This window comes from Triticum urartu, chromosome 4A (genome assembly GCF_056163025.1).
Source record: "Triticum urartu cultivar PI428250 chromosome 4A, HENAU_Tu73, whole genome shotgun sequence".
In the NCBI taxonomy this organism is placed as follows: Eukaryota; Viridiplantae; Streptophyta; class Magnoliopsida; order Poales; family Poaceae; genus Triticum; species Triticum urartu.
The window spans coordinates 91275045-91296586 of NC_141876.1; positions in this window are offsets into that span (position 1 = coordinate 91275045).

Below are 21542 nucleotides of genomic sequence, written 5' to 3' on the forward strand. Positions count from 1 at the left end.
TCTTCTAAAATTCCCATAAGGGCTCCTTTCATTGCTTCTTTTTTCTGCTGGATGGTTCCTTGTACCATGGTGTAAATGTGACACTGTGCAGGGTAGTGGGTAGTCCCTTCACACAAGAAACAAGTGATCTGCCTAGTTGGGCATTCTTCAACTGGGTGACTTCCTTCACAATTAGGGCATTCATCCTTGTGTTCTTTATGGTTGTGTCCTATTTCTCCACAAAGCTTGCATGCACAAGTTTTTTTCATATCCTTTCCATAAGGCTTCAATTTCTGGGACACAAACTGAGTCTTTAGCAAAGTCAACTTCAATTCTTTCCAAGTGGTTACTCCTTGCCATCCATTGATGGTTTGGTACATCCTCCACCAAGTAGCAGCACCTCTTTCAAAGCATTAAAGAGCATGCTGGGCCATATCCTTTCCGACTATAGGGTTGTTCTCCATATGATCCTCCATGTTCTGAATCCATCGGTCTGTCTCCAATTGACTCATCGGTCCAGAAAATACAAGCTCATCTCCATTCATCCTCTATTGGGTCCAAGGGTTTTGGGGTGAGATAAGAGGGATAGAGAGGGATACAAACAATGCAAACAACAGTTTTGAAAGGACAGATTTTATTTGTGGCTGTCGGGAAAACATCAAACAAATGACAGCTCACAATCGTCGCATCTAACGTAGGTATATAACAGGGGTTTGGTCTTCTAAAGGTCAACGTCGCCAAACTCTTCAAGTCTAGTTCATGTCTCCAATGGCTTCTTCCGGTCATACTTGTCTTTCTCAAGTCCTTTTTGCTAGCTCATCTTTGTTGTCGCAAAGTCTATCGTGTCGTCCCTTAATATTTCTGGAGTTGCATTCCAAACTTCTGGGTTTCAACATCCTTGGCATGAACCATGATCAGACTGTCCTTCAGTTCCTAACGAATCTCCGGTATCTAGAGGTTTTGCTCCTCCAGCTTGGCTACTTCAGCTTCTTGCACCTAAATTCTTCACGAAATGCTTCCCTGTCAAAATACGGCTTCCTAGAGCTCCATTTTAACTTCTTGATGTACTACTCCAGACCTTGGTGATATAGCGGCTAGGGCTAAACTTCATCTTATGCTAGGTGCTCCATCAGCCTTCTTCCATCAAATCCATTCTGAAGACTTGCATCCTTAACTCAGCACGGTGACAATAACATTAGCGGGTGATGACATCACGGATAACCGTGTTTCTGCTCTTGTCATTCCCATGAGCTATCATTCCATAGTTGATATCTCCTGCCTTAGGGTTTTCTTTGACAAAACTTCGAGTTCTCATGCTTCTTGTTTCCGTCTTTCGCCAATACACCTTGATCTCGGGTAGTGACAACTTCCATAGTCTGCCAAGTTCCATCAGGGTAGCAGTCCTAGGTCATACAAATCTGGGGATTCTTCAGAGCCTCCATTTCTCCTTGTCTTCAGAGTCTTCAACAGTTGTAGTTTCCATTATCATAATGTATGGTCAAATCCTCTTCATTCCGAATGGGCTTACTGGTCTGATATCATGTACTTCCTGGAGTGGTCTCATCAGTCGAATCTTCGAGTGGCCAAAAGGGGAAAGGGGTATAGTCTCACTAAAAGGGAATATTTGAATAAACTCAGAAGAGAAGAGAGGTAAAAGATCTTTTTGAAAGGGAAAGTTGTAGAGAAAAATCTTTGCTATGAGCTTGCCAGTTTCTAGGGTCACGTCCTACAGTTAACATGTGCTCTGATACCATCTTGTAGCGACCTGACCTGAATGGATCAAGTCTCTGTGCTTAAGTGTCATCCCTGGATCGGTATGCTGACACACACAGTACTCGAAGGATTTATAGCAGAGGTAAATCACATGTATAAAGTAACGTAAATACTATTACCTCAATCCATATAGCGGAAGCAACAAGGTTGTGGTTTCCCATCAACACCAACGGCAAAGTTGAGTGTAGAAACCGTAACCCTAACGTATCACTTACTCGTCTTAAGAAACCTGCAACATAAGACGTTGCAGCCACAGAGGGTTAGTACATTGAATGTACTGGCAAATTCACACCATAGAGAATGATGAATAAAGGCTATCACTACATGCATATTTGGCTGGTGGAAAAGCTCTATGGTTATAAGGTTTTTGCGTAAAGCCAATTTTTCCCTACTGCAAAGGAATAAATTTATTTAACTATCATGGTGGTTGTTGAACATTGAGAATGGTTGACAGCATTCTCAATCCCAATTAAGTAACATCATTAAACCCAACAATATTCATTTAAAGTAACGTGATGAGATTCACATGATATTCAATTACTAGTTACTCAAGTTGTCCATAACCGGGGACACGGCTAATCATGATTAGCTTGTACACTCTGCAGAGGTTTGGGCACTTTTCCCCACAAGACTCGATCGCCTCCGTTTGGTTTCTCGCACTACAGGGTGTTTGAGAAGACGGATGACCGAGACACAGTCTTTCAGAAGCACTAGCACCTTACATGTGGGGTAGACCGTACCACCTACAACCCCTACATCTGCTAGTCCACCCCGTAAGAGTTCGCACAACTTAGTCAACTATGCCAGAGCCCATAGTAGCATGTGGCTGCACACGGAAGTTTCTAGCATGAATTATCTTATGATCCCTTTGAGCCTGGGTGGCGGTCCAAAATAAAACAGGCAAGTCCTGATAGACATCAGGTGCCTCAATCCACCCAGATGTGTGTTTAAGTGGCCACCTTAGATAAACCATTAAAAATTATCAACTCACATCTGTCATGGATATCACTCACCCAATCCACGTCTACTAGCATAGCATGGCATAATAAGCAAACGTAGAAGTAACTCCCAAAGGTTTCATAATAATACAGGTAATAGGTACTACCTCATCTACTTCCCATCCCACAATTTAATTAGATCCTAATCATGCAATGTGAGAGGATTGATCTAATGCAATAAAACATGGGTTGTAGAAAAGGTATGATCAAAGTGTGAACTTGCCTGCAATGTTGATGAAGATGATTCGCACTCAAAAATCTTGATAGCTCTACTCGTCACACTCCGGTCAATCTATCGTAAGCAAGCAATAGTAACCACACATAAGCAATTACTCAAAAGATCAGAAAGATCGAAGAAGACGATTCGAAAAACTTCAAAACCAAGAAAATAGCTCTTGCAACGTAAAACAATTTCTAACAGTACCAAAATTATAAAAAATGGCCTTATTAGAATGTTTAGGTCAAGAGCTTCGATTTGCAAAAAGAATCAACTCAAATGGAGTTGCGGAACTCAAGTTATGATCAAACGAAGTTTGAATTCAAATCTGGTCTAATTCAAATTCATGTCCTTTAGTAGATTTCAATATGAACTACTAATACATACTCCAACCACTGATGTATATAGACGTATTTTAGAGTGTAGATTCACTCATTTTGCAATGTATGTAGTCCATATTTAAGCAGACGTAATAGTACGCACTCTCCCTCGCCCCTCGACCCTCACCCACATGGTGGACCTTTAGCAATTCATTCGGTCTCATATAGCCAGATTGATATATACTGCAGTACCATCATTGCTCGATTTCCCGAAGAAGCGAAGAGCCAATCGCAAGGTTAATATTTTGTAGATGCCAAGTGCAAGGTTTAGAGGAGAACGAGTAGTAGGTGTCGTGTCATTTATAAATAAAGTTTTTTCTCTTCAGTGGCATGTACGCAACATAACTAGGTTCATATGGAGAGAAAAGGAAACCGCTCCACTATATACATAGGCAGGATGAGCCTACACGGTTGCTTGCTGGGGTTGCTCTCTTCAGTTTTCACACTCTCTCGCACAAAATGACTATGGCCACATCTCTAACATCCCGGCGGATCACGTTTGCCGGGGAAGGGGTGGATGCTTTTAGTGTAGATGCAGTCGCCATCGCCGACGGCGAAAACCCATTGTCGGCATGTCCCAATCAGGGGTCCCCGCTGTTCTCTCTCACAAAGCCGGTGAGGTTTCCTTCATCCATTGCTCACTGCCACGACGTGGGAAGTTGCCTCCTGCTGCCGCCCTCCTCTAGGTTGAGCTACGTCCCGACATCCCTCAGGTACAACTCCCTTTACAGCCGGCTTGCACCACTACTCCAGCTGCCCACATAAATCCATGTGGATATTTCTGTACTTCTTTGCCCCGCACATACCTCTACTAGCTTCTACGTACTGTATTTGTGATGAGTTTAGGTCTCATCAACTAGTCCCAGTAATCTTATTCTAATCACGCTTATTCAAATTTTTGCCACATGGATGCTCATCTCGATTTTGGTGAAACTGCACAAAATGATTCGATGGTCAAAGGGTTCTAAACTTCATTTCTTCGGAAGCTCCAATGTTGCCAGCAAATTAAAGCCTGGTTAGGCCTTCTTTGGTTCATCGGATAGGAATGTTATAGAAATAGGAAAATCATAGGAAGTGAGATGATATACATGTCAATTCCTGTAGAGAAAGAGATGTCATTTGGTGCATAGGATAGGATTTTTTCCATTGAGTCTAGGCTTATGTTTTTTCCCTCAAAACGTGAAGGATTATTTCCTATCCTACATAGGAATAGGAATACATTCTGACAAACCAAAGGGCTTCAAAGGAATTTTTCCTTTGCAAATCCTGTCCTATATAATTCCTACAAAAATCCTACAAACCAAAGGAGGCCTTAGGGTTTACGGTTCAAGGGCTAGGGACTGCATGGATCATTTTTTCTTTAGCTGTCTCTATTCCAAAATAAGTGTCAACTTTAGTAGTAGTACAACTTTGTACTAAAGTTTGCATAAAGTTGAGACACTTATTTTGGAATGGAGGGAGTACATATTGGCTATGATCTGTCAATCATTGAGATGCAATAGCATGCATGTTAGTCTCCTTTCTATTTGATGAAATGTTGCAACGGCAACCTTGGACGCAAGATACATGAAACAGAAGCTCTAAGCTTCATAGAAATATACAAATTTATCTCGCTGATAAATTACAGCATGTACTATACTAGTACTATGTAAAGAGTTAGGTGTCGCACGGTGTCCAGAAAATATGGTGATAGTGTGAGGTGGGCCAAGTAATCATTGAGCCTGCGTGTTTTCACTACTCTCGCACTCCTCTGCTGAGAATGGAGAAAATTTTAATCTAGTAGTACCTCCTTCCACCGAAAGCGTGGGACATCCAGCAGTCCTACTACCTCAGTAATAATGACCAATGAGCCATCAAATCACATAGACCCAGCAATAAGTTGGACGGACAAAGCAACCATCACTCTTGAAACCGCTTCTCCCTTCAACGCAGGCGCCAGTGAGAGGTCGCGTCCGCTCTTCCCGGGCTTGAATGCGGCACCGATTCTTTGGAGCGGCGCTGACCGTTTCGGGCGGGAAGCGCGCACGGGCGGTGGAGGGGCTTTGGGTGGGCTAGGCTGGTCAGGAGCGGGCGTGGAAGCTGTCCCGCCTGTCCCAACCGAAAGCCCAGAAATGAGAGGATGCACCGACTCTCGTGGGTAAATCGTACGCTACACATCATCTCTCTGTAAGAGTACGTCGATGTGTTGCTCTCTCTAACACACACATGCTGTTAAACACACACACACACCAAGGTAAAATGAGTCTATGTCTCAATTAATGAAGACTTGCATGTTACCATCCATATGTTACTACCTACTATGAAAGTAGTAACATAGACTAGTAACATATGCATGTTACTAGTCCAAGTTACTCACGACTATGACCAGCCTAGCAATGTAACCAAATGCTCCTTACTCTGCCTTGTTATCTCCCCCGAAAACCCCATGCATGGAGCGCAACTACACGTTGATGCATGCGAGTTAATACATGGCCCTGCATGGTAGTGATTAATTGTTGCGTTTAGAGACAAAAATCAGGGCTTTGATTGGAGGAAGGACCGGTCAAGTTTCTCCTTCTCCTCCAATCTGCTTACACCTCGTTTTGAAAAAAAAATCTGCTTGCACCTTCGTCCCATTGCACCTTCTAACATGACTTATTACACCTAGACGGAGGGAGTAGTACGAGATACGGTGGCACACTGACTTAGGTCGAATACAAGTGCCTAAAATTGTGTGCATGTTATAATAAGGATTCACTTAAAATAGTACATGAGCGAACAAAGGGATCAATTGGATAGTGTTCACGAGCAGTAGCGAGATGTGTGAGGTAAGATACACCACTGACGCTTTTAATTTTTCTTATTAATTTGTTTGTTTCACCCTCTGACTGGTGGGACCCAACGTACTAGGTGGAGAAAAGTACGATGACTAAGGATGCATTATTTCTGTACTACCAACACTGCTTTAAATCCCAAAAGACCTTACCACCAAAGCCACATGACACCATTATGATTTAAATCCCAATGACTCCCATGCAAAAAAACATGGCATGCATGTCACACGAATGCAGGAATGTATTAAAGGTTATTTTTCTCTCGTTAAGCATAACGCGGGGGTGGTGTAGCTGGTAAGCCTGTTCGCTCATCAAACTTGAGGTCTCGGTTTCGATAACTACACTTGAGCATAATTTTGTTTTTGTTCGACTTCTTTCTTCCACCCAAGGACATGTAGGCCCCGCATGACAGAGAGAGAAAGTGATCTGGGGCGGTGCCAGGAGGATTCTTTGACTGGTCAAAATGGATGGATACAGAGCTATACGATCTCATAGTGACCGTATAATCACCACATCGCGTATATGTTGCAGCCTCGGCGCTTGTTTTCTAGGGTTTGCACTCTTCACTCTCTCTCTCTCCAGTATATTATACACGCTGGAGCCTCAATGCTTGTAGTTGCTCTCTTCACACTCTCTCACCCTCTCTAGATCTAAAAAAGACTTCATTGGCCTCTCTCTCTCTCCCCTCACTGCTGGTCAAAGAGCCGGCAGGATCCATCCGCCTGGAAGGGAAGGATGCTTAACGCTGTCGCCGTCACCGAGGGAGGGAATCCACTACCGGTGCAACTGTTATATTTCACCCAGTGACGGCGCGGGAGGGCCTCCAGCCCCTTCATCCTCGCCACCGTACATAGTGTGGGCCGAACGGCCTCCAGTCGCCCACCGAACCACACCCCAAGAACCTTAAGGTATAATTTACTTATTCCACATGCATTGCTCTAGCTGCATGTGGGATTTTTCCGCTTTTGCACTCGAATCTAGGTGTTGGATCAAACAGGAAAGTAGTGGGGAAAGTTGTATAGCATGAATCTAGGTTGTGGTTCAAAGAGGAAAGGAAGGGGGAAAGTACTAGTACAGATTGTCTATCCAGCACCTAGGTTGGTCGAAAAGGGGAAACAATGACAAACGTAGTACGCACATCTGTAAAGAACTGATCTTTTGTTTTGGGAGACATGGTTGTAGAATTTGAGCGGGACTATATTTGCTACGCTCACAAAGGGAAAGGTGTCTAAAGATAACAAAACTGGGACCAACACAAATATGCTCCTTGGTTGTTTTTGTTCTTTGTTGCAACAGACTGTGCATCACCCCATCATACACCGGTAGATGCACATGGTGCTGGTGCATCCACTATCCCGTGCAACTCTTTAGCTGTTGTTAATCTAAGGCCCTATTTGGTTAAAAACTCCCTAGTCCCTACCTACTTGGTTTCAGGGACTAAACATGGACTAGAGGTTATTAAATGACATGCTAAAAGACCATGTTACCCCTAGTAATGAACTAATAGAGACAAGATGTGATGCGGGGCAGGGGCAACTGTTGGAAAAAGTTCCAAAAAGACTCTCCCTCAGGGTCTTCTTTCTTTAGTCCCTAAAAGTCCCTCCTCTTTCGCTTAGATGGGACTGACACAGACTTTTTTTAGTCCCTACACCAAAATATCCTTGTAAACAAACACCCTCTAATAATGCCGCTGGAAAATTGATGCAATGCCAAAGTTAAAAGCAAATTACATGTTTAATGGATTATATTGTTAATATAATCTCTCTATTAATATTAATGAATGCCATGTTTAAGAAAATGGTAATGTCTTGATTTCTTTCCCATTTAGATAAGTTTGATGCTTATTTTTGTTGGCTTCTGTGTCATGCACCATTATTGACCACTAGTTGTTTCCTTTGCACCTCTGTGTAAACAGGGTTATCTACTTCACCTCGTTGCTATTGTGACTTTTTGTTGCACCGCACAAAACACTTTTGTTTTAAGAGTGTTTTGTGCAGTTCAACCAAAATGTCACACCGACAATGTTGCTTGATTGATTGATCTTAGTGGAACTGCACAAGAGGAGATCTTACTTCCTATCCATGTTGGCAAATTTGGTTCAGATCTACTTCTTGTGAGTTGTTTGAATTCCGCATCATGAGAGGTCAGTACTAGCCTTCTTTCACATGCTTGTGTAGTGTGCTTCAATATGTTGTGCTACTTGTATGCTAATGTTGCTGGATTTTAGGGAACTGCACAAATGGAGACAAGACTTCCAATCTGTATGTGCACTGTAATATCCCATTGCAGTAAGATAAGGATATTTCATAAGGGTTGGCCTCTATTTTGCCACTTTCATCTGAAAATTAACGTCATTGTTTAGTGCTATACTTGTGCTCCCTAATTGACATGCCAAATCTTACATTGAAGGCGAAGCCTGTCTGTTATTGAACCAAGTGATGAAGGGGAAGAATGTCGGTGTACAAAAGTAGGGGCTCTTCTTTTGACACCTTTACTTGTGCACGGGCAGTCAGAACCGCGCGCCCCGGCCACACTTAGTAGGGCAGAGGAGGGAAGCTAGAGAGAAGCTGAAGCACGAGACAACCAAGGCAACGCCAAGACCAGAAAAACTTGAGAGCAAGAGGGCAAGGTGGACTCCCTGGGCAAGATCATTGCCGAGGCAGCCTCCGCAGCCCTGGCAAGAGCCTGGTCGGGGCAACTTGCTCGATGCCAGCGGAGCAGGCCACCCTCGATGCCAGCGTTGGCCTCTCTCTCTCCCCTCACTGCTGGTCAAAGAGCCCACAGGAACGAAGGCTCGGGATGCGCTTCTGTGGTGGCATGCAAATCTTCGTCAAGATCATAAAACAAGTGAGATCAGATGAGGACCAGAAGACGGCGACCATCGGCGGGATCCTTGCCAAGGAAATCCAGAAGACCCCCGGCAAGACCCTTGCTGAGGACGACTGCAATGCCACAGCAAGACCTTTGCCGGGCCCCCGGCAAGACCCTTGCCGAGGGCATCAGCAGGGCCACAGCTAGGCCGGCGCCAGCCAAGACTCCACCACCGTCCCCAAGCAGTTGCTAGCTCAACTAGCTGCTCAGGCACCTGCGTGGCGACGGGCGGCCTCTACACCGACTAAGAAAGCACTTGCGTGGCGGCATGCGACCCTTCATGAAGGCTCCACCACCGTGCCAGCCCAGCAGCCAGCCAACGTGGCACCGCGATGCCTCATCAGCTCGAACGCGTGTCGAGGCCAGGCGAGGCAGCGACGGCTAGGACGTGCTTCCCTGGCGTCCCCAATAAAGCAAGGAGGGCACGATGGAAGCGCATTAAATGCGTTTGTCTGACGGTCTCAGAGGATAGGCTTGTCGATTATAGACCTTTCCACCTCCTGTGTGCCACTGTGGCAACCCATTTTTCCTATAAAAGGAGGCCCGAGGCGACCAGGAGGGGGATTCGGCTCTTTTGGGAAAATTGCACCCCGTAGCTAGCTCTAGAACATAAGAACACTCAAATACATCCACCAAAGTAGGACTAGGGTATTACGCATCTTCGCGGCCCGAACCTGTGTAAATGATCCATGTGCTTCCTGTCAGACCCGCTCTTCGCACAACCTCGCGCTCGCCGACCATAGAAGGGGTCCCAGTGATCCCATATGTGTCGTTTGCACCGACATCTGTGGCGCGCCAGGTAGGGGGCACAGTTGTGAAAATTCGGTTTGGCAGTCAACCTAGAGGTTCTTCGTCGTCATGCTCCCAAGAAGAAGAAGCCCGCGATGGTCGGTTCATCGGGAGCCGGACGACCCGTAGTGGTGCGGGCGAGCAGTGGGCCAGTCGCGGATAGGACCCGAGGCGCGGCCTGCGAGCACCAACATCGCCCTGGTAGTCAGAGCCTAGCGACCGGCATTATTTGTGCGCAAGGCGACGGGCCACACGCCGCAAAATCCAAAGACGGAGCTGGGCCCCCCGCAGGCGGCGCGGGACCCTCTGGGGGCATCGCTGTGCCACCCACGGGTGGCGCGGTGACCTCCAAGATGCCCACCCTGGCGCCCACAGCGCGCTCTTCCCAGGTTGGGCGCGACGAGCAGCGTCACCACGCCGGTGACCCTGGACACCGCCGTGGGAAGAGTCCTATGCGTCATTTGCAGGACAAAGGGGGCCAGCATGCCCACCAACATGCTGGCAAAAATAGCACACAACCACCGGCCTGTGACAGAGATCCTTCTAACGTGGTAAGAAGTCGAAGCGTGCCACGGTCCATGCAGCTTTCACCACCACCCACGCCAGCACAAGCTTTGGCACGCGCGCAACTGCTCCTCGACTTCCCTCCTACTGCAGAGAAGCTCGACGAGTGGAGAGCCACTATCTGGAGTCTCGTCGATGTTGCCAACAAAGACGAGCCATGGCTAGTGGGGCCCTCAGTCCAGCGCTCCATCGAGCTACTGCACGCCAGCGATGGAGGGGCTGGAGGCGCCGCGGCCACGGTGCACTCTCCTCCTCCACACCAGCCACTGCGGATGTAGGTCCGTTGTGATGACGCTTGTGATAACATTTCCATAGCGTCGTTTGAGCCACGGACCCACCGCAACCAACGCCAGGTTCTTCGGGAGCGAGCCCATGAAGACGCTCGAACCACCATTGAGCGCCGGCGCGATACACGCCACTAGTAAGATAGGTGAGCATGGCCCGCCATGGACCGCCCAACGCCGGGAGGCTCCGGCGGCCTACCTTATGAGGTGGGTTGCCCTGCCTTTACCCATGAGCTGCGGCAGTTCCAGTGGCCGTCTCACCGCACATTCAAGCCCAATGTCGGCGAGAAGTACAATGGCAAGACTCACCCGTCGGAGTTCCTTAGCATCTACACCATCGCGGTGCAAGCCGCTGGGTCTCGCAACGATAAGGTTCTTGCCAATTACTTGCCGTTGGCCCTGAAACCCAATGTCATGTCTTGGTTGATGCACTTGCAAGTGGATTCCATTTCTTCTTGGTCGAACATGTGTCATGAGTTCGTTGGTGCCTTCACTAGAGGCCACCAAGCTCATGGCCAGGCGAGTGATTTCCATATCATTCCCTAGAAGGAAGGTGAAAACCTGCGCAAGTACATACAGAGGTTCAGCCGAGTGCAATACACCATCTGAGATGTTCACCCTACCGCCGTGATCAGCGCAGTCCACCAGAATGTGTGCAGCCGTAAGATGCATGAAGAGCTGGCAATGAACAAGGTCAAGGATGTGGTCGAACTTTACGTTCTCGCCGATAGATGTGCTCGAGCAGAAGAGGGGAGGCATTACCCCGGGGAAGACACTGCCGCCCCGCCGAAGAAGGGTCAGCGTCGCAACATGAAGCGCAAGGGCAAGGCCGTACTTGCCGTCGAGGGATCCGAAAACACCGGCGCCGCTAAGAAGGCCAAGGTAGATGACCCTGACAAGGAGATTTCCGAGTGCGCCGCTTGCCGGTCCTTGGCGGCTGCCGACAAGCCAGGGGGCTCCGACAAGCAGTACTGCAAGATCCACCACACCAAAGGCCACGACCTCCAGACCTGCCGACAAGTCGAGCTGCTTGCTGAAAAGCAAAAGGCCGAGTATGAGAGGTGGGACAAGGAGAAGGGCCAAGATGGCGCTAAAGGATCCGGCAAGAAGCGTGGTGGCCAAGGAGGTCGCCGCGGCAAGGATAACCAGCAAGAGAGGCCCGCTCGAGGCTGCGACAAGAAGCAGGAGGACGATGATCATGACCAGGACATAGAGTCCAGCAAGCATGAGTTCCAGAAGGCTACGGAGGCCATGTGAGTCGATGGTGGCGCCTCGCTGCATACTTATCACCACCAGCTCAAACAGTGGGCGCGTGAGATCACAGTAGCGGAGCCCTCATTCGACGCTCGTTAGCCACTGAAGTGGTCCAGCACGCCCCTCATCTTTGATGTCGGGGACCACCCTGATCGAACAACTACGGTCGGTTGTTTGCCGTTGTTGGTCTCACCAACGATACGCAAACTCAAGGTGAACAAGATGCTAGTTGACGGCGGGGCTGGTCTGAACTTGATCTCACCCGTTGTGATCAAAAGGCTGCAAATTCCTGATGGAGACCTCGAGGAAACGGGCATGTTTCAAGGGGTCAACCCGGGAAGGAGCTAGCCAAAGGGGAAGGTCACATTACATGTGACGTTTGGAGGCAAGTTGAACGACGGGACATAGAGGATTGTCTTCGATGTAGACGAGATCCCCTTGCCCTACAATGGGATCCTTGGCCGCCCGGCACTACGCCTACAACATGCTGAAGATGCCTGGGCCGATGACCATCATCACCGTCCCCTTCGACAAGAAGGACGCGTCGATCTGCGCTGAGCAACTCTACCGAGAAGCAGTTGCAGCAGCTGCCGCCAAAGCACTTTCTCCTGCCACTGAAGCCCTGGGAGGGAAGAAGAAGATCGACAAGACCTCTAGCACCCACTCCGGCAACCGGACCTCTTCAGAGTGTTGTGCTACCGTTGAGGACGTGCCAGAGAACTCCGACGGAAAGAGCAAGAAATCCAGAGCTGCACCACCCGAGACCAAGAGGGTGTCCGTCAAGGAGGATGGCACGAGAGGGGCTTTCACCATAAGCTCCACCCTTGACAGCAAATAGGAAAGCGCGCTCGTCACTTTCCTACGGGCGAATGTCAATGTGTTTGCATGGCAAGCATCTGACATCCCTGGCATTCCCAGGGAAGTGATTGAGCACCATCTTGCTGTCTGTCCCCATCCGCGACCCGTCAAACAGAAGGTCACAAAGCAAGCTTTGGAACGGCAGGAATTCATCCCAAAGGAGATCAGGAAGCTGGAAGTGGCAGGCTTGGTGAGAGGAGTGCTCCATCCAATGTGGTTGGCCAATCCGGTAGGGGTGTGCAAGGCGAACAGGAAGTGGAGGCTGTGTATTGATTACACAGATATCAATAAAGGATTATCCTAAGGACCCCTTCCTATTGCCGCGCATTGACTAGATTGTTGACTACATAGCCGGATGCGATATGTTATCATTCCTCGACACCTACTCGGGCTACCACCAGATCTTCATGGCAAATGAAGACGAAGAGAAGACAACATTCATCACCCCATGTGGTACGTATTCCATTTAACAGAAGCCATTTGGGTTGAAGAGTGCTGGTGTGATTTTCGCAAGGGCGGTCCAAATTGGTTTTGAGCCCCAGCTAGATAGAAATATGGAAACTTATATGGATGACATAGTGGTCAAAACCAAGGACAAGGCAACCCTTGTACAAGACTTAGAAGAGACGTTTTCCAACCTACGCAAGATCGACCTCAATCTGAACCCTGAGAAGTGTGTCTTCGGCGTTCCGTCCGGCAAACTTCTCGGGTTCTTTGTGTTGCAGCGTGGGATCGAGGCAAACCCGGACAAGGTCAAGGCTATCGAGCAGATTGAGGCACCCAAGCGGATCAAGGATGTGCATCGGCTCACTGGCTGCGTTGCCGCCATGAGCAGATTCATCTCCAAGTCCGCTGAACGTTCCCTTCCCTTTTTCAAGATCATGAAGAAGGCGGGCCCAATGGAGTGGACCTTAGAGGCCGAGGCAGCATTGAAGGATCTAAAGAAATACCTTTCCTCAACATGAATACTGGTTGCACCTAAACTATAAGAGTCGTTGCTGCTATATCTGGCAGCGACGAATCAAGTGGTTAGTGCCACGCTAGTGGCGTAGAGGGAGGTCGGTAAAGAGGCAGTGGCGATGGCGGGACTGGCAGATGGCAAGCCAGAGATTCCCGCGGCAGGGCCCGATGCTGGCAAGGCAAGGCCCCTGGCAGAGTCTGACGCCATCAGGACAGGCCCCATGCAATCAAATGAGGTGGTGCAGAATAAGATGATGCAACACCCGGTTTACTTTGCCAGCTCCCTCCTGCAGGGGGCTAGGTCGAGGTACTCTGGTGTGCAGAAATTGCTCTTCGGCCTTTGAAGGAGTCCTGGATTATGGGGTCCTCGGATAGCCGGACTATATACTTTGGTTGGACTGTTGGACTATGAAGATACAAGATTGAAGACTTTGTCCCGTGTACGGGTGGGACTCTCCTTTGCGTGGAAGGCAAGCTTCGCAGTTTGGATAAGTAGGTCTCCTCCCTTGTAACCGACTCTATGTAACCCTAGCCCCCTCCAGTGTCTATACAAACCGGAGGGTTTAGTCCGTAGGACGAGAACAATCATAATCATAGGCTAGCTTCGAGGGTTTAGCCTCTACGATCTCGTGGTAGATCAACTCTTGTAATACTCATATCATCAAGATAAATCAAGTAGGACGTAGGGTATTACCTCCATCGAGAGGGCCTGAACCTGTGTAAACATTGTGTCCCCCGCCTCTTATTACCATCCCCCTTAGACGCACAGTTCGGGACCCCCTACCCGAGATCCGCCGGTTTTGACACTGACATTGGTGCTTTCATTGAGAGTTCCACTGTGTCGTCACCGTAAGGCTTGATGGTTCCTTCAATCATCGACAACGATGCGGTCCAGGGTGAGGTTTTTCTCCCTGGACAGATCTTTGTATTCGGTGGCTTCGTACTGCGGGCCAACTCGCTTGGCCATCTGGAGCAGATCGAGTGCTACGTCCCTGGCCGTCAGGTCAGGTTTGGAAACTTAAACTATGTTGCCGACATCCGCAGAGACTTGATCTTCGATGGATTCGAGCCCATGTCAGGTCCGCCGCACAGTCACAACGAGCATGACTTAGCTCTGCCGCCGGACGGTGTTTGGGAGAATACACCTATGGCTACTCCGGCCCTCAATCCCGAGCTGCTCGTGCCGTCTGAGGACGGGTGGATGGACCCCGCCACGGAGGCCGCACACCCAATGGCGATAGAGCCAAATACTTTCTCCACTTCCTATGAGACCTGTGTTGCTGGACCCTTGGATTCATCCCCGTCTACATGCTCCGAATTGCCTGCGTCCGTGCCTACCGAGTCTAATTGGGCACCGATCATGGAGTTTACCTCCGCAGATATCTTTCAGCACTCACCCTTGGGCGATGTGCTAAATTCATTGAGGTCTCTCTCCTTGTCAGGAGACCCTTGGCCGAACTATGTCCGGCTTGAGTGGGAAGCGGATGACAAAGAAATTCATTCCCCACCCACCACCCACTTAATAGCCACTGTCGACGACTTAACCGACGTGCTTGATTTCGACTTCGAAGACATCGACGGTATGGACGACGATGCAGGAGAAGAACAGGAACCACCGCCCACAAGGCGCTGGATAGCCACCTCATCATATGATATATATACATGCTGGACACCCCGGAAGAAAGCGATGGCAATAAGGCAACGGAGGATAGTCCCCTCGAGATGCAATTTAAGCACCAGCGTCATCGGCGCTGCTCTAAGCCCCGCCATAGCAAAAGCAGCGATACCGGAACAAGAGATAATAACACTACGGACAGTGCCGAAGACGAAGACAATCCCATCCACCCAGACTTCCAGCGGGAGGATGGGCAAGCTAGTGCCAAGGAACAGGCGGCAGGCGGAGAATCAGAGGATGACAATTACATGCCCCTCTCCGATGACGAGGTGAGCCTCGGCAACGAAGAATTTATCGTGCCTGAGGATCTCGTTGAAGAGGAGCGCTTCAAGCGCCTACTTATAGCCACAGAAAAAAGCCTAAAGAAAAAGCAACAGCAGCTTCAAGCTGATCAAGATCTGCTAGCGGTCAGATGGACCGAAGTACTAGCAGCCGAGGAATACGAACTCGAGCGCCCAACCAAAAGTTACCCAAAGCGCAGGTTGCTACCTCAACTTGAGGAGGAAGCATTAAAGCCTACACTACCAGCGTATGATGCGGCTGACTGGCCACCTCGTGGCCGAGACAAAGTGGCGTATCAGCCCGAAGTCCAGCCCGCACCCCGTCACCAGTCAAACAAAAAAACCAAGACCTGGGGCAACATGCAGGACCTGCGAGACATACTAGAAAACAAAGCAGGACATACAAGATCGATCTACGGATCACGGGGGCGCGCCCCAACAAGTGACGATGACCATCACGCCGGATATACTAAAAGCAAATCCGGCCGGGGCGAATACAGCAAACAAGACTCGTATGAACTGCATCGTGATATAGCCCGACACAGAGGGGCCGCACACCCCCTATGCTTCACAGATGAAGTAATGGATCACGAATTCCCACAAGGTTTTAAACCCGTGAATATTGAATTATATGATGGCACAACAGACCCCGCAGTATGGATCGAAGATTTCCTCCTCCACATCCACATGGCTCGCAGTGACGATCTACATGCCATCAAGTACCTCCAATTAAAACTCAAAGGACCTGCTCGGCATTGGCTCAATAGCCTGCCGACAAACTTCATTGGCAGTTGGGAGAACTTGGAAGATGCATTCCTTGATAGCTTCCAGGGCACTTATGTGCGACCAATGGATTCCGATGACTTCAGTCACATAACCCAATAGCCAGGGGAATCAGCCAGGAAATTCTGGACTCGGTTCCTAACTAAAAAGAACCAAATCATCGACTGTCTGGATGCCGAGTCCTTAGCGGCCTTTAAGCATAACATCCGCGACGAGTGGCTCTCCCGACACATCGGCAAAGAAAAGCCGAAGTCCATGGCAGCCCTCACGACACTCATGACCCACTTTTGTGCGGGCGAGGATAGCTGGCTGGCTCGCAGCAACAACACTTCAAGCAACCCTGGCGCATTAGAAGCCAGAGATAGCAACGGCAAATCCTGATGCAACAAACACAAGCACCGCAAAAATGGTGGAAATGCCGAAGATACGGCAGTCACTGCCGGATTTAAGGGCTCTACATCCAGTCAGCGGAACAGGCTAGTCACAAATGACAATTCGGGGCTGTCCAGTCTGGACCGCATATTCGACCGCCCATGCCAAATTCATGGCACCCCAGGAACACCAACCAATCATACCAACAGAGAATGCTGGGTCTTCAAACAAGCCGGCAGGTCAGGTGCCAAAAACAAAGATAAGGGGTCTCAAAGCGACGATGGCGAAAAGGAGCCCAGATCACCGAGTACAGGAGGGCAAAAGAAATTCCCCCCACAAATCCAAATGGTGAACATGCTAAACGGCACCTATACTCCCATCCCGGACCGGACGCACACCCTTTGGGATGTCGAGTTAACGGAACCAGTCATCCCACAATTTAAACTAGGGTCGATCACCTTCAACCGCATGGATCGTCTAGTTAACACTAATCAGGGCAATCCAGTCGCACTAGTCCTCGACCCAATAATTGATGGGTTCCACCTCACGCGAGTCCTTACGGACGGAGGTAGCAGTCTAAACCTGCTTTATCAAGAAACAGTGCGCAAGATGGGCATCGATCATTCGGTGATCAAGCCCACTAAAACCACCTTTAGCAGTATTATACCAGGTGTGGAGGCCTGCTATACAGGCTCCATCGCCCTTGAGGTTGTCTTCGGATCACCAGACAATTACTGTGCCGAAGAGTTAATCTTTGACATCGTCCCCTTTCACGGTGATTATCAGGCACTGCTCGGACGAACCGCATTCGCTCGATTGAATGCAGTACCACATTATGCCTACCGTATGCTCGAAATGCCCGGTCCGCGCAGCGTCATCACGGTTAATGGCAAGGCCGAACATTCGCTCGGCACAAAGGAGTATAACGCTGCTTTAACAGCAAAAGCTACAAGTAGCACCTTCCAACCGAAGCTCGAATCGATGGCCTGACTCCCAGACACCGCTAAAGGACTTCGAAATACTTCCCGGCAGGATAGCCCGGCTCATCCAGAGCTCCATTAAACACTCCGGCGAAAGCCAGGACAGGCCACATACCGTGGATCAACCGCTCTGCGGCACACAAGCATTTCTTACATTTTGTTTGCAGGTTTAACTTTGCGCAGACCAGGACTGGCGATATGGGAGCAGCTCGAATGCGCAAGGGAATCCTTAGATATTCCCTGCGATGACCATCCGACTATACTCCGGATCCGTACAGAGCTTCAGCCCCCTGGTCTCAGCAGGTTCCACAGTCATATTTCTTTTTTACCACATTACCTGTACTCACACGCATCGACGTACTATTCAAATACAACATGTGGATTTATATAACGCTTATCTGTTGTTATTTCTTATTGAAATTCTTCTATCAAGTGGCATCCGTAAACCATGATATGCTTTAAATATGCCAGGGGCTTCGGTTTTACCCATAATACGGCAATAAATTCTGAACACCTTCATGGAAGTTCGACACCCCGAACTTATAGCATTATATGCATCAGCTCCGAATCATGTCTTGGGTCAAATGTTGGGTTTGCCTTACGTTTCGCTATATCGGCTAAGGCGGCCCAGGGATAACTACTGCGATTGTGTCCCGGTTCTTCCGGACGAGCACCTCAGTAGAGAAAGCCGAAAACTAACTGTCATGATACGGCGAGAGATGGTCAACTATTCGAGAGGTTGTAAAATCATTAAGGATTTCTCCCGCATAATGCCATAACCAATGTAGCATGCGATGGATCGGCTTTTCTTCCGATCAGGTGCTTATATAGCCCCTCATATGGTCTTCCGAACACCAGGGGCTACACCTACCTCCCTTTTATAAAGCTCCTATGGCTAAGTGAGAGTGATAAAGCCCTATAGTCCGATTCCATGGTTCGTTGTGCTAAACACCTCCTTCGAAGGACCCAAAACTGGGATAAAGAGTGATCAGGTTTATCCCGAACACCCCCGTACTTCCTACGTGGGGGCAGAAGACGACGACTAACTAACTCTCAGGTTTAATATATAAAACGTCCGCACAGGAGGATAAACTTTTATATATCAGGCATTAAATAATAGAAATGACCTTGTTCAACATTACAAAGGACAACATGATTTTATTCATGGAAATATAATATCCTTGGTGCATTGCTCCACCGCTAGGCAGGATCCTTTTAGGACACTTTCATAATATAATTCGGTCTTGCGCTGCTCCTTCCCCTCTGGCGGTCCCTCGGTCATCAGCTTTTCAGCATCCATCTTCCCTCGGTGCACCTTTGCACGGGCAAAGGCCATTCGTGCACCCTCTATACAGACTGCTTGATGATGTCAAGTCGAGGGCCGACACTCACAAGTCGCTTCACGAGCCCGAAGCAGCTGACTGGAATTGGCTCGGCAGGCCATAGCCGGATAATCAAATCTTTCATGGCTAGTTCGGCCGCCCTATGCAGTTCGATCAGCTGTTTCAGTTGGTCGGCAAAAGGCACTGGATAATTCGGTGCCACATACTGCGGCCAGAAGAGCTTATCCATGGTGCTGCCTTCTTCGGCTTGCTAGAATTGGGCGGCATCCGATATGCTGCGGGGCAGTTCCGCAAATACCCATGGAGAAATCTGAACTCAAAATTAGATACATGATTTTCTCCTCAAATACTTGCTTTACATGGAAAAAAAGCCTTACCCGCCGCGACTGTCCTCGCCTCTTGGATCTCCTACAGGGCGCCTTGGGTTTCCCCCTGGGCATCGCGCGCGGCCTGATGAGCCCTGGCGAGTTTGGATTCTTTCTCCGTTAAACTTAGCTCCAAGGTCTTGCATTTCTTCACGGACACTTAAAGCTCCTATTCAGCTTCAATAACCCTGGGCTCGTGCTTCTTATGAAGGGCCTGCTCTGCGGCTGCCTTTTCCTCGGCCTCGGCAACAGACCTCCTCAGAGCCTCGACTTTGGTCATCGCCCCTGGCGCAAATAATGAAACATATTTTATCATACTGAGAACTTGTTCGCATTGATCGCGAACAAGGCTTGCGCATACCTTGTTTATCCTCCAACTGCCTTTTCAACTGGCCAAGTTCTTCTTCGGCCCGCTCCAGACTTTGATTCAATCTGGAGAACTCCGCAACATGAGAGGCAGCAGTCGCTGCAAGACGCATGCTTATAAAAGAAGAGAGATAGATGTCATCAAGTGAGTCTTCCTGCGAAAATATAATTGATCCTCTTTCCAGTCCTTTCTTGACCGAACAGTGTATCAGGGGCTACTATCCATACTATGACACTCTTTGAAACCTCATAAAACATACCTCAAAGCCTCTTATAAGACTGATACAAGCTTCATTCAGTCCACTCTCAGCAGAATGAATTTCCTTAATCACCGCACCCATCACGGCACAGTGTTCATCGACGATGGAGGCGCTCTTCAGCGCCGCTAGCAAAACATCCGGCACCCACTACAAAAAAATACACTTCCGTGATGATACGTGTTTGTCACAGTAGGTCGCGTTTTCTGTCATGCATGTACATCCATGACGATTTTATGACAGAATCAAGATAGTCATACCTGTGCTGTCGTAGAAGTGTTCCATGACATTACCAAAATTATCATCACGGAAGTGTCCACTTCCATGACGATAAATCACGCGTCACAGAAGTGCTTTCGTCAAGGGTGACCGTCACGTGGCATCCACCATAACCGAACGTCGTTAAGCTATCAGGTCGGGTTTTGGATCCAATAACCCGTTAACAGCCCCTACCAATGGGGATTTTCCACGTGTAAAATCATCATTGGCTGGAGGAAACAAATGTCGGCTCATCGCTGGGACAGATGTCATCCACTCATTGGACAGAAGGCGCCTATCATACATCGACACGTGGCACGGCCCAACAGAGGCCCATTCCTGTGAAAAGGCCGGCCCGTTTGACTTTGTCAAAAGGTGGCGGGCCGGCCCATGGAAAGCCTGTTAACGGCCTGTTCACATATAGCCCATTTATAGCACGCTAACCCAAGGCCCGTTATGCCCTATTCGAATTAGGCCTAGTAGCGTCATCTGGGCCATCCAATATGATTCCAGCCCGTTTTCACTTCTGGCTCATGTATGGCCCATGACGTCTTTCGGCCCATATGAGGCCCTACATAACTCTTGGCCTATTAACGGCCCGTCGTGAAACTAGCCCGTAATGAACAGTGTATCACTTTACACCCATTAACGGCCCGTGGTGAAACTGGCCCGTAAAGAACAGTGTATCACTTTATACCCATTAACGGCCCGTTATTCCGTTGGGCCGTTTCCAGCCCATGTTATCTTTTGGCCTTCTCAGAGCCCATTTATTCTTGGGCTATTTTCCAGCATTCCTTTACTTACGGCCCGTTACTATCATTTTCTTCTTGTGGGCCAAATTCAGCCCGTGGTTATAGTCGACCCGTTTGTGGTCCGTTAATACGTTGGGCCATTTTCATAGCGTCATCAAATACGTCCTATTAACGATGGCCCGTTATGGTCGGCCCACGAACGGACGATTCCAACTCTAGCCCATTTACGGCCAGAATGCGGTCTGTTTGGCCCATGTTTGGCCAAGCGATCATATGGCCCGTATAAGGCCCATTGATGATACGGCCCACAGAAGGCCCATTGTTTCTACGGTCCGTAGAAGGCCCATTATTTCTACGGCCCGTAGAAGGC